Below are 9,410 nucleotides of genomic sequence, written 5' to 3' on the forward strand. Positions count from 1 at the left end.
ATCTAACTTTCAGTGTGAGAAATTGTCTGGGACAGCAGGAATTAAAAACCATACTAACTAATAGTTGACGAGAAATTAATGAACTTGCGGCTGCACGAGAAATCAACTTAAAAACCAACTTACAAAAGAATGCTGCATTCTCCTTTTCATTAAAAGGGAACAAAGTAATTGAACTTCATTCTCATTTAGTTTACCCCATTTTAGACACCTACTTGACAGCGATGCAAATTTTCTAAAGAAATAAAGGCCCTAATACTTAGGAGCAATGTTCGCCCCTGTAACAGGGCATATAAATTTTTCTAGTTTAAGCTGTTGCATTGTGTTGAACTAAGGGAAATAATAACATTGATAATCATGCCACTGAAACAGAAGATAACATTGAATACATTAGGCAAATAGTATGAACTCTGGTAACAACTATTGCCAATCTCTAGGTTCCTATAGTAAAAATCTGCAACTACGCTTATTCTGCAAGAAACCTCAGAGGTCTAACCATTTTTTTATTCACAGGAAATACTTACTTCCTTATTGACTAAAACGATGAGGTACCTGAACGAAACATTATCTTGCCATCTGAAAAATGCCTTTCTCTCAAAACACCTTTGCAGGCGTATAGCAGAAAGAACATTTTCCACCATTTGGATCATCAGACTTAGGTACAGAAAGGGATCTCGTGGATGAGAGTTGGTAGCTTAGCTTGCCTCCTTACTCCCGCACCTCCCTCAAACGTCTGAACATTTGCTTGAAGGATAAGTAACCTCTCCAAATTCTCATTGCTCCTGGATTTGAGAGAATGTTTCTTTTTCCCTTCTTTGAGGTAAAACTATATATAAAAATAAAAGTTAACGCTTTCTAAATCTTTCCTCTTAGAATATATGGTCTGACTAAGTCAAGCCTTCATACTAATTTCTAGCTGATGTTTCGAGGGAATAAATATAGAAAATTAAATTTTGAAAAACGCCTATCTCTATTGAAACTTTAAAATAAGCAAATCATAGTCTTCCAATTTTCTGTAACTATTTCATCCATTAGGTATACAATTGAAGAAGAAAAATCACAGAGTGATTTCCTAAGTGCAGAAAAGCCATCGATTATTTCAAGAAAAACTGTTGATTTAATTTCATCTAAAAAAAAAAATAAAATGACTAAGTAAAATAAGGTCGAAGATTTTTTTACGTTGCAAGCTGAAATACACATTATTCAACTCTACACATCCATGTAGAAAATCCTCTTTAAAAGAGATCGTAAGATATCGTTTAATGAAACTACAACAACCTCCAAAAAACCTTCAGATTTAAAGGAATAAAGAGTCCGCCCAAAGTCTTAAACTTGTTGAACCAAATCTTTTTCTTATTGCTTGTATAAAAAAATGAAACTTGTAAAAGAGATGATATGATGATATTCTACGTGAGATAATGATGAAAGAAGAGGAAGAAAGAATACATTGCTTCATATTCATTTCATTTATTAATATATATTGAAGGAAAAATAAATTGATAAGAAAAATCAATTGAAAAGAAAAAACCAAAAGCAAAGGAATCATCAGCGTTTGCGTCCCCCCTGAAACAAAGGATCAAGAAATGAGGAAAATTAATTTTTAGATAAAATATTTGTTACATAATGAGTATATAAATGAGAATATATAAATTTTCAAACCAATTTTAATGCAATGGCAACTGAATATTCATGATCTATCCAGTCACGATTTTCCTGTGCAATTTGAGTAATCAAGAGATTTCACCGAGAGAAACTCAACAATAATGTAGAGAAGTGAGCAAATAGGCACATCTATGCTATCCATTTTATCACCCATTCACAATGTAGACCGACTGTTCATCAATGTTGCCTCTCACTATGTAGAATCTTGCGATGTTGCGTCTCACTACACTATGTAAAATCTTAAAAACCAAGTAGGTATGTTTTCTCTACTTCTGAAGGGACACCTTTTTTTATACACATACACATAAATTGCCTATACATCCCTACTAAATGACTCCACAATTCATATGAAAAAGACATAATATGGGAAGTAGGAGAAAGCAGATGCCCAAAAATATACAAAATTAGAAAAAAAACACACTGCAAAAATAATAATAATAAAAAAAAAAAAAAAATTGAATTAAAAAAGGCGACCAGAACAACAACTTTTGAAGCGTGCAAGGGCAGAAAATCCTCAAGAAAAAGTGATAATGTGGGAGAAAACGCAGGCAATGTAATAACTGTTAGATAGTGAAGAAGCCACTCTCATATTATACAGCTCACTACAGTTGGAAATCCATAAAATGTAAGATATGAAGGAAGCCACCCTGGTATAAACACTGCGACACGGTGGAACTCCAGGGCCAGGAGAAAAAATCAAAAAGTTAGAGGAATCTAATGAGAAAAATTTTAATCAAAGGACCAAACAACCAGTCAGGGAAGCGGGAAAAAAGAATGACCAATAAGTAAATCACCGAGTGAAACTGGAAAAAAGGAAATTATTTACAGCATTATCATCATTCCAAGCCTTAAATCCACTCCATTTATGATAAGGGTGATGCAAAGCCTGTTATCTTTACATCACATTTCCTTTCTTACTTGCAATCATGTCCCGCTCAATGTTGAAGTACTAATGCAAACGTTGACCGTACAGTAAGGAAAGATCCGCCATGGCTTATTGTTAACCTCCCAGCCAATTAGGTATGGCCTTGTTTCAGTTCCCATTGTCCGACTGTGTGCCATGAATGTGAGTTGTAAAATTAAATAAGAATTATTTAAAGTTCTCGATGCGATGATATTGATAGGAAAAATTTGGTATGAAATACCAATCATCCCGCTGGTGCTGCTATGGAAAGCTGGAATAAATCAAAGTCTTTCGTTGTATTAATTTGTAGCATTCGTTACCACCAAGGTAACTGAAAATCATACCTGAAATATTGTGGATAGCACAATTTGGAAGACCAAAAAAAGAAATTTTACTGTTTTCATCTTTCGTACGGAATCCAAATCTTATGTTGCTGTTCAAAAATAGTACAAATTGCCACCAACTCTACTTTTCTCACGGCAGTATTTCTCCAATACAACCTTTCCCTCAAAAATGACTTATAATTACTTTCTTTGCCTTCAAAACCGTGATGCTGAACTGCAAGAGGGGGCGTTTCTTTTTTAGAGACACTTCTTATACAAAAAGCCACTTGTAGAGAGACCCTTAACTAATTCTTTCCTCATATTTATGGGAAGAAAAGTAGTCAAGATGAAATAACAATCGACTTACTCGTTTTTTCTTTAAGGGGGGGAACGCCTCCTTTTTGGGAACCTGAACCTCCTCCTTCTTGGGAACCTGAACCTCCTCCTTCTTGCCTTCCTCTTGTGCAGTTTCCTGAAAGCATGAAAATAAAATAAATGTAACATTACTTCTGTCGAATACACCTGCTCGCTGCTGAGGTTGAAAAAATGGTACCAAGGCCTGTAACCATAGTCAGTCATATTGAACAAATTATCCATCTAAGCATAAGTATTAAGAAGTGAGTCGCCCTTTTTGATTCAATAACAGACTCCTGCCTGTTCTTGAACTCCAGTCAAGTATTAAAAACAATTGAATAACTAATAACTGGAAGCTAATTTCAAATTTTCAACTTTCCTTAGTTTCTTCATGGCATGAAAGAGCTTTCTTAAATTCCTAAAACATGGTTCGTGCAGCCTCAAGTTGAAAAAAATCAATCACTTTTCAAGCATTTTTTAAGGAATTTTCAAGCCCTTTTTCTTAATTTTTCCTTAGGCGTACGGTTCTGGCCCTGCACCTATCGTAATTTTTGATAGTGGAATTTTGTCTGTCTTACTTCCCTCAGCTTCTTTTAAATCATTATCCTATGTTTACAAGGTAACTTGTACCTATTTTGGTGTTCAACGACGTGTAGTATAGGTGGGGAAATAATCTAGTTCTGGTTTCCGAAAGTAGGTGAAAGTTTCAAGGTGCAGGGCAGCGGTGAAGGCTTGTAGGTGTGAATTGAACCACTGGAAATGAAGGAGGAGTAAATTTCGAGCGCTATTCAAGCATCCTTCCTAAAAATCAAGCACTTTCAAGGCCTTGAAAAATAATTTCAAAATCAACCACTTTTCAAGGCTGCATGAAACATGCAAAAATCATAATGACTAGAAAACAATTGACTAACAACACCAAAACAATAGTAACATGAAACCTTTGCTTTTAAACTAGACAGCTTCAAAATAAGAATGGGTCTGTTGCAAGCATTAGATATACAACCAACTGATAACATTTATTATGAAGGGAAAATTTGCTCGAAAATCATGTTGGGCACAACAAAAAATTCTGAAATCCACTCCTTCCCCCAATCTGCATAGTTTGTAAACGCTTTTTCAAATTTTCCGAGTATAAGGGTAGTTTTTCTTGGTGGCTGGCAGCCAGGATGGCCTGAAGAGAGACCTAAGCTCGAGTTAACAAACAATCTTGGAAACTGCTATGAACTCTCCTTCTAAGAAATCCGAATGATTTCAATTCGTTCAAAGCTTTACTTTGCAAAATAAAGAAGTAAAAGGAAATAAACCCTTGAAAACAAGTGAGATCATACGATAGAAAAAGTTAGTGAATCGTTTGTTTACTTAGGGTAGTTCTTTCTTACTCCTCGGCACAGGCAAACTTGGTAGGTGGTGACTGAGAAAAACTGCCTGCAGCCGCGGGAAACTTGGAAAAGCGTATTACAAACTAAGCAAACTAAGGAGCCGATTTCAGACTTTCTTCATGTGTCCAATATGATCTTCGAGAAAATTTACCCTTACCGACTGCATTCAGTTGGTTGTATCTCTCGCGTGCAACAGACCCATTGCCCAGTTTTTCATTTTTAAAAATATTTGCAACAAAACTGTTGCGATTTTTCTTTCATAACCCACAATTCAATTTAGTTCCTTTTATTTAGTTATTCAACCCTAGAGTTGCTTTCCCATGAATAGGGTGGTTCATTTTCAGTCAAAACTCTTACCGTCACTTCTTTGTCTTGATATCTTCGTTTAAAGTCGAGGAACTCTTTAAAAAGGTTTTCGTTCTGAAAATAATGAAAACACAAACACATTAAAAAATTAGTAAAAAGCAATTAAAATATTATTATTCTACCACAATTAGTTGCCTATCGATTTGAATGTTTCCTGAAAAATTCTAAATTAATGTCGCCTAACAGAGACTTTGACCACCTTAATCAGCACAAAATTTTTCTTATCTCAACACAGGCCATGCGTATTAATCTACCACAATTAGTTGCCAGGGAATTACCTATCGATTTGGATGTTTCTTGAAAAATTCTAAATCATCAATGTCACATAACACAGACTTCGACCACCTTAATCTGCACAAAAATTTTCGCATCTCAACACAGGCCATGCGTACAAACATTAGAACAGCACAGTTTGGAAGAAGAAATCTATTATTTGTCAAGAATTATCAATACCTTTGCCACCTCTGTTACGGGCCCTGGGGCCTCTGGCGCTGGTACTGCTGAGGGAGGTCCTGAGGCTTGTGGGCATGGTGATGGATAATAATACCTTGGGTAGTACCCATAGGGGTACCAGCCTTGTAGTGGCTGGGATGTGGGTGGCGGAGGTGGGGGGATAATTGGTGGCTGCGTTGAGGGTGGCGGTGGCGGTGGGTTTGCTATCTCTGTAACTTGTTGTATAATAGTTTTGTCATCCAAGTCATTGACTGAAACAAATTTAAAAATTCAGCATTAAAATGAGTCCTGAAGAATAGCATGGATTTAAATATATTGTAGTTAGTCTCTACTATTAATCCCAAATCATCTCTTATTGCAAAGTTCGACTCTCAAATCGATTCTACTACATCAGGGTGGGTGTCTACTAAAACTGGCTAGCCGAAAATCAGTACTTTCACAACAGGTTTTTCAGTATAGTTTTAACCTCTAAATCATAGCAGATCTTGGTAGTTACTTACAGACATGTAGAGCAGCCGCTGCAATGTTTGGGGGCGGCTGTGGCGGCCCCATCGACTTCGCCAATATGCTCGCCTGCGTAATAAACGTCCCCATTTCGCGGTTGTCCTGTTCCACAGAGAAGAAAGAAAACAATGTATATATGAGGGTGGATTTAAAGTAAGTTTAGCCATTTAATAACTCTGAAAGGATTGATGTTAGAAAGGCAGCTAAATCGCCTTCAGAACGACCATATCACAGCTTTGAGATGAAATCTTTCGAATTGCAGTTAAAGAAGACATAGCCATAGTGGAGTGACTCAATGCTGAGAATTTCAACTGCAGAAGTTTCATTTTTGATTGATCGGTCTTTATAAATAATAAAGTTTCATTAAACTTACGTCAAGCAAAAAAATGATATGCTAAAAAGGTTTTACATGAACTTTCCACGCATCAGGTGAGAGAGTAAATTCATTTTCAAGAGAGGCTAGGCATGTTACCAAGTTACCTGACAAGTTCCTACCACTCACACGGCTTCATTCACCTGCTACAGGATCTACCAAACCATGGCCTTGTAGTCCAGTCAATTTAGCTCTAAATAAGGGTCATCTGGGAAAATCCATATATAGAAGGTTTTTTTGCGGAAACATGTTGCATTAGGCTACCAGAACAACATATCAAAAGTTTACCAAAATCGGCCGTCCGCTAAGGCCGCCATCTTGAAAAAAGGGGGGCGGGGGGCCAAAATACGCCGCCGGCGACCGGTTTTTAGCTTATATCTTGAAAAATATCGACCCTACGGAAAAATGTCACTGAACCTTTTAAAAAGATCATAAAATTTCCTATTAGAAACACTATACATTTATCAAGTTGCGACTTCTGGTTCGTGAGATATGGCGGTAGTTTCCTGCGGCTAGGAAAGTCAAATCTTGCGAGAAATCACGTTTTTTCAACAAAATCTGTAATTATCTTAAAAACGGCGAGTCTGAGGCAAAAAAATGTTCTCACCGGAATGAAAGAGCATGAAATTTCCATGCTTAAAATGCTTATGAATTCACTAGGGGGTCCGCCCCCGGAGCGCTATGCGGTCCGAACCAACGGCGACTACTACGCGGTGAGGCTCGGCTTGGCCGCGCCATGCATTGTTGCGGTCCAAGATGAAACGGCTTCACTTTTTTGGTAGATTTACCGCGAGGGTAAGTCATATTATCCATTTAAATATGTGCTAATTTCCTTTCATCATGAACCCCCCCCCCCCCTCCTCCCCCTTTAGGTCATGCATGTTGTATAGTTAACAAATGTCAACGGTCGCGCTTGAAGATAATGTTATTATTTTATGATTTCTTATTCAAATTAAATTTGTCAAGAAATCCTCCTTTTTCAAAGTAACTAAAAGGAAATGAATTAATACAAAATATAGAAATAGGAATAAGACAAGCATTTCTTCGTTTATTACCTTAAGCGGTGGAATCGTTTATTAATACCTATGTGTTGAAAAGCATGATGGTCTTGAAGGTTCAATCGTTTTTGATGGATACGAACAAAAAGCGCAACAGATTCTACAAAAAGCGTTGAAAGGTGACGACGTTATAGCTTTAAGAAATGTCCTGCCTTAATTTTTTGTGAGGACACTCCTCTATCCGTGGCCAAGGACTTGCTTCTATCTATAATGAAAAGAATAAGGCGCGTTTGATTTGCTTGCTATCGAAACACTTTTCTACAGGGAGTCAAAAGTTAATGTATCTCAAGCAGAGGACGATGCGGATACTCTCATTGTAAATGCAGCTCCTAGTCTGCCGAGAGGAACGAAGAAACAAGTTGTTATCGTTGGTAGAGTACCTATATTGAGAGAGTATGGCCACTGGGCCCCATGGAGAGACTTTTAGGACCCAAAAATGGCGGTGCTTTGTTTTGGTTTTTGTGGATAGGAGGGGGGTCATTGCCAGCTTTTGACGGTTTTCACCAACCGCACTTGCTGCCAACCTTACTACATCTAAGATAATTTTTCTCAAAAATTGCACACGATTAGCCTTAAAAATATGTAAAGAATCGCAATAGTGCATTCGGGTAAATTTCTCGTTACGATAAGCAAAGAAAACTACAATTTGAGTCATTTTGCATCACATTAATTTATGGCGTCCGCCATTTTTGGGTCCTAAGGGCTCCATTCAGCCTAAGATGGCTCAGCCAATCAGAGGTGGTAACACCGGTGGCCATACTCTCTCAATATAGGTACTCTAATCGTTGGTGAAGACATTGACCTCCTTGTTCTAATGATAGCTTTGACGCCTGCATCAAGCGACGTCCTATTACTCAAAGCAGGTAAGGGCAAATATGCAGCCCAAATTTTTAGCTCAAATCAATTGCGAGCATCGAATGTAAATTTGAAGAAGAGCATTCTGTTTATCCATGTCGTCAGTGGATGTGATACTACTTCAGTATTTCGTGGCAAGGGCAAAGGCAAATTTATTAAACTGTTGGAAAAATGGGGCGAAGTCTCTTGTATTGCTGAGAAATTTGATGAAACCGACTGCACTCAAGATGAGCTTTGTCAAGCGGGTGAGCAACTCGTTCTTTTGCTGTATGGTGCTGAAAAATTAGTTACTGCTTTGAACAAATGCAGATTTCAATGTTTTAATCGTGCTTTGGCAAGGCAAAAACTGAGGTGAAACTGCAAACGTTGCCTCCAACTTCAGATGCGTGCAAACAACACTTCCTTCGTGTATATTATCAAGTTCAACTCTAGAGAGGAAGAAAACGGAATCCCAAAGAATGGGGGTGGAAATCTTCGGAACTCAGGCTTCTCCTTGTGCCTATGCTCAACCCGCCTGACCCCCCCCCCCCCCCCCCCCCAAAGAACTTTTACAAATCATCTCATGTACATGTTCGAAAGGCTGTAGTAACCGCTGCTCTTGTAATTGAGCTGGTCTACCATGCAGTGACATTTGTCTACATTGTTCCGGCTTGGGATGCAGCAATCAAGCAGAAACACTGATCGAAGAGGAAGCAGAGGATGAATTTAAACTCCCTCTTTCTATATTTTGTATTAATTCATTTCCTTTTAGTTACTTTGAAAAAGGAGGATTTCTTGACAAATTTAATTTGAATAAGAAATCATAAAATAATAACATTATCTTCAAGCGCGACCGTTGACATTTGTTAACTATACAACATGCATGACCTAAAGGGGGAGGAGGGGGGGGGGGGGGTTCATGATGAAAGGAAATTAGCACATATTTAAATGGATAACATGACTTACCCTCGCGGTAAATCTACCAAAAAAGTGAAGCCGTTTCATCTTGGACCGCAACAATGCATGGCGCGGCCAAGCCGAGCCTCACCGCGTAGTAGTCGCCGTTGGTTCGGACCGCATAGCGCTCCGGGGGCGGACCCCCTAGTGAATTCATAAGCATTTTAAGCATGGAAATTTCATGCTCTTTCATTCCGGTGAGAACATTTTTTTGCCTCAGACTCGCCGTTTTTAAGATAATTACAG

General features: G+C 38.0%; 1 long non-coding RNA gene across 1 annotated transcript; it reads right to left on the reverse strand.

Annotated features, from left to right (window-relative positions):
• Positions 1–1,448: 1,448 nt before the first annotated feature.
• LOC140224508 (uncharacterized) lies at positions 1,449–5,819 on the reverse strand. The gene is made up of 4 exons (XR_011899781.1): positions 5,439–5,819; positions 4,977–5,039; positions 2,578–3,358; positions 1,449–1,560 (listed from the first exon to the last, which is right to left on the reverse strand). It is a non-coding gene; the product is annotated as an uncharacterized lncRNA (long non-coding RNA).
• Between the last annotated feature and the right edge of the window lie 3,591 nt (positions 5,820–9,410).

This window comes from Bemisia tabaci, chromosome 4, assembly GCF_918797505.1.
Source record: "Bemisia tabaci chromosome 4, PGI_BMITA_v3".
Lineage (NCBI taxonomy): Eukaryota > Metazoa > Arthropoda > Insecta > Hemiptera > Aleyrodidae > Bemisia > Bemisia tabaci.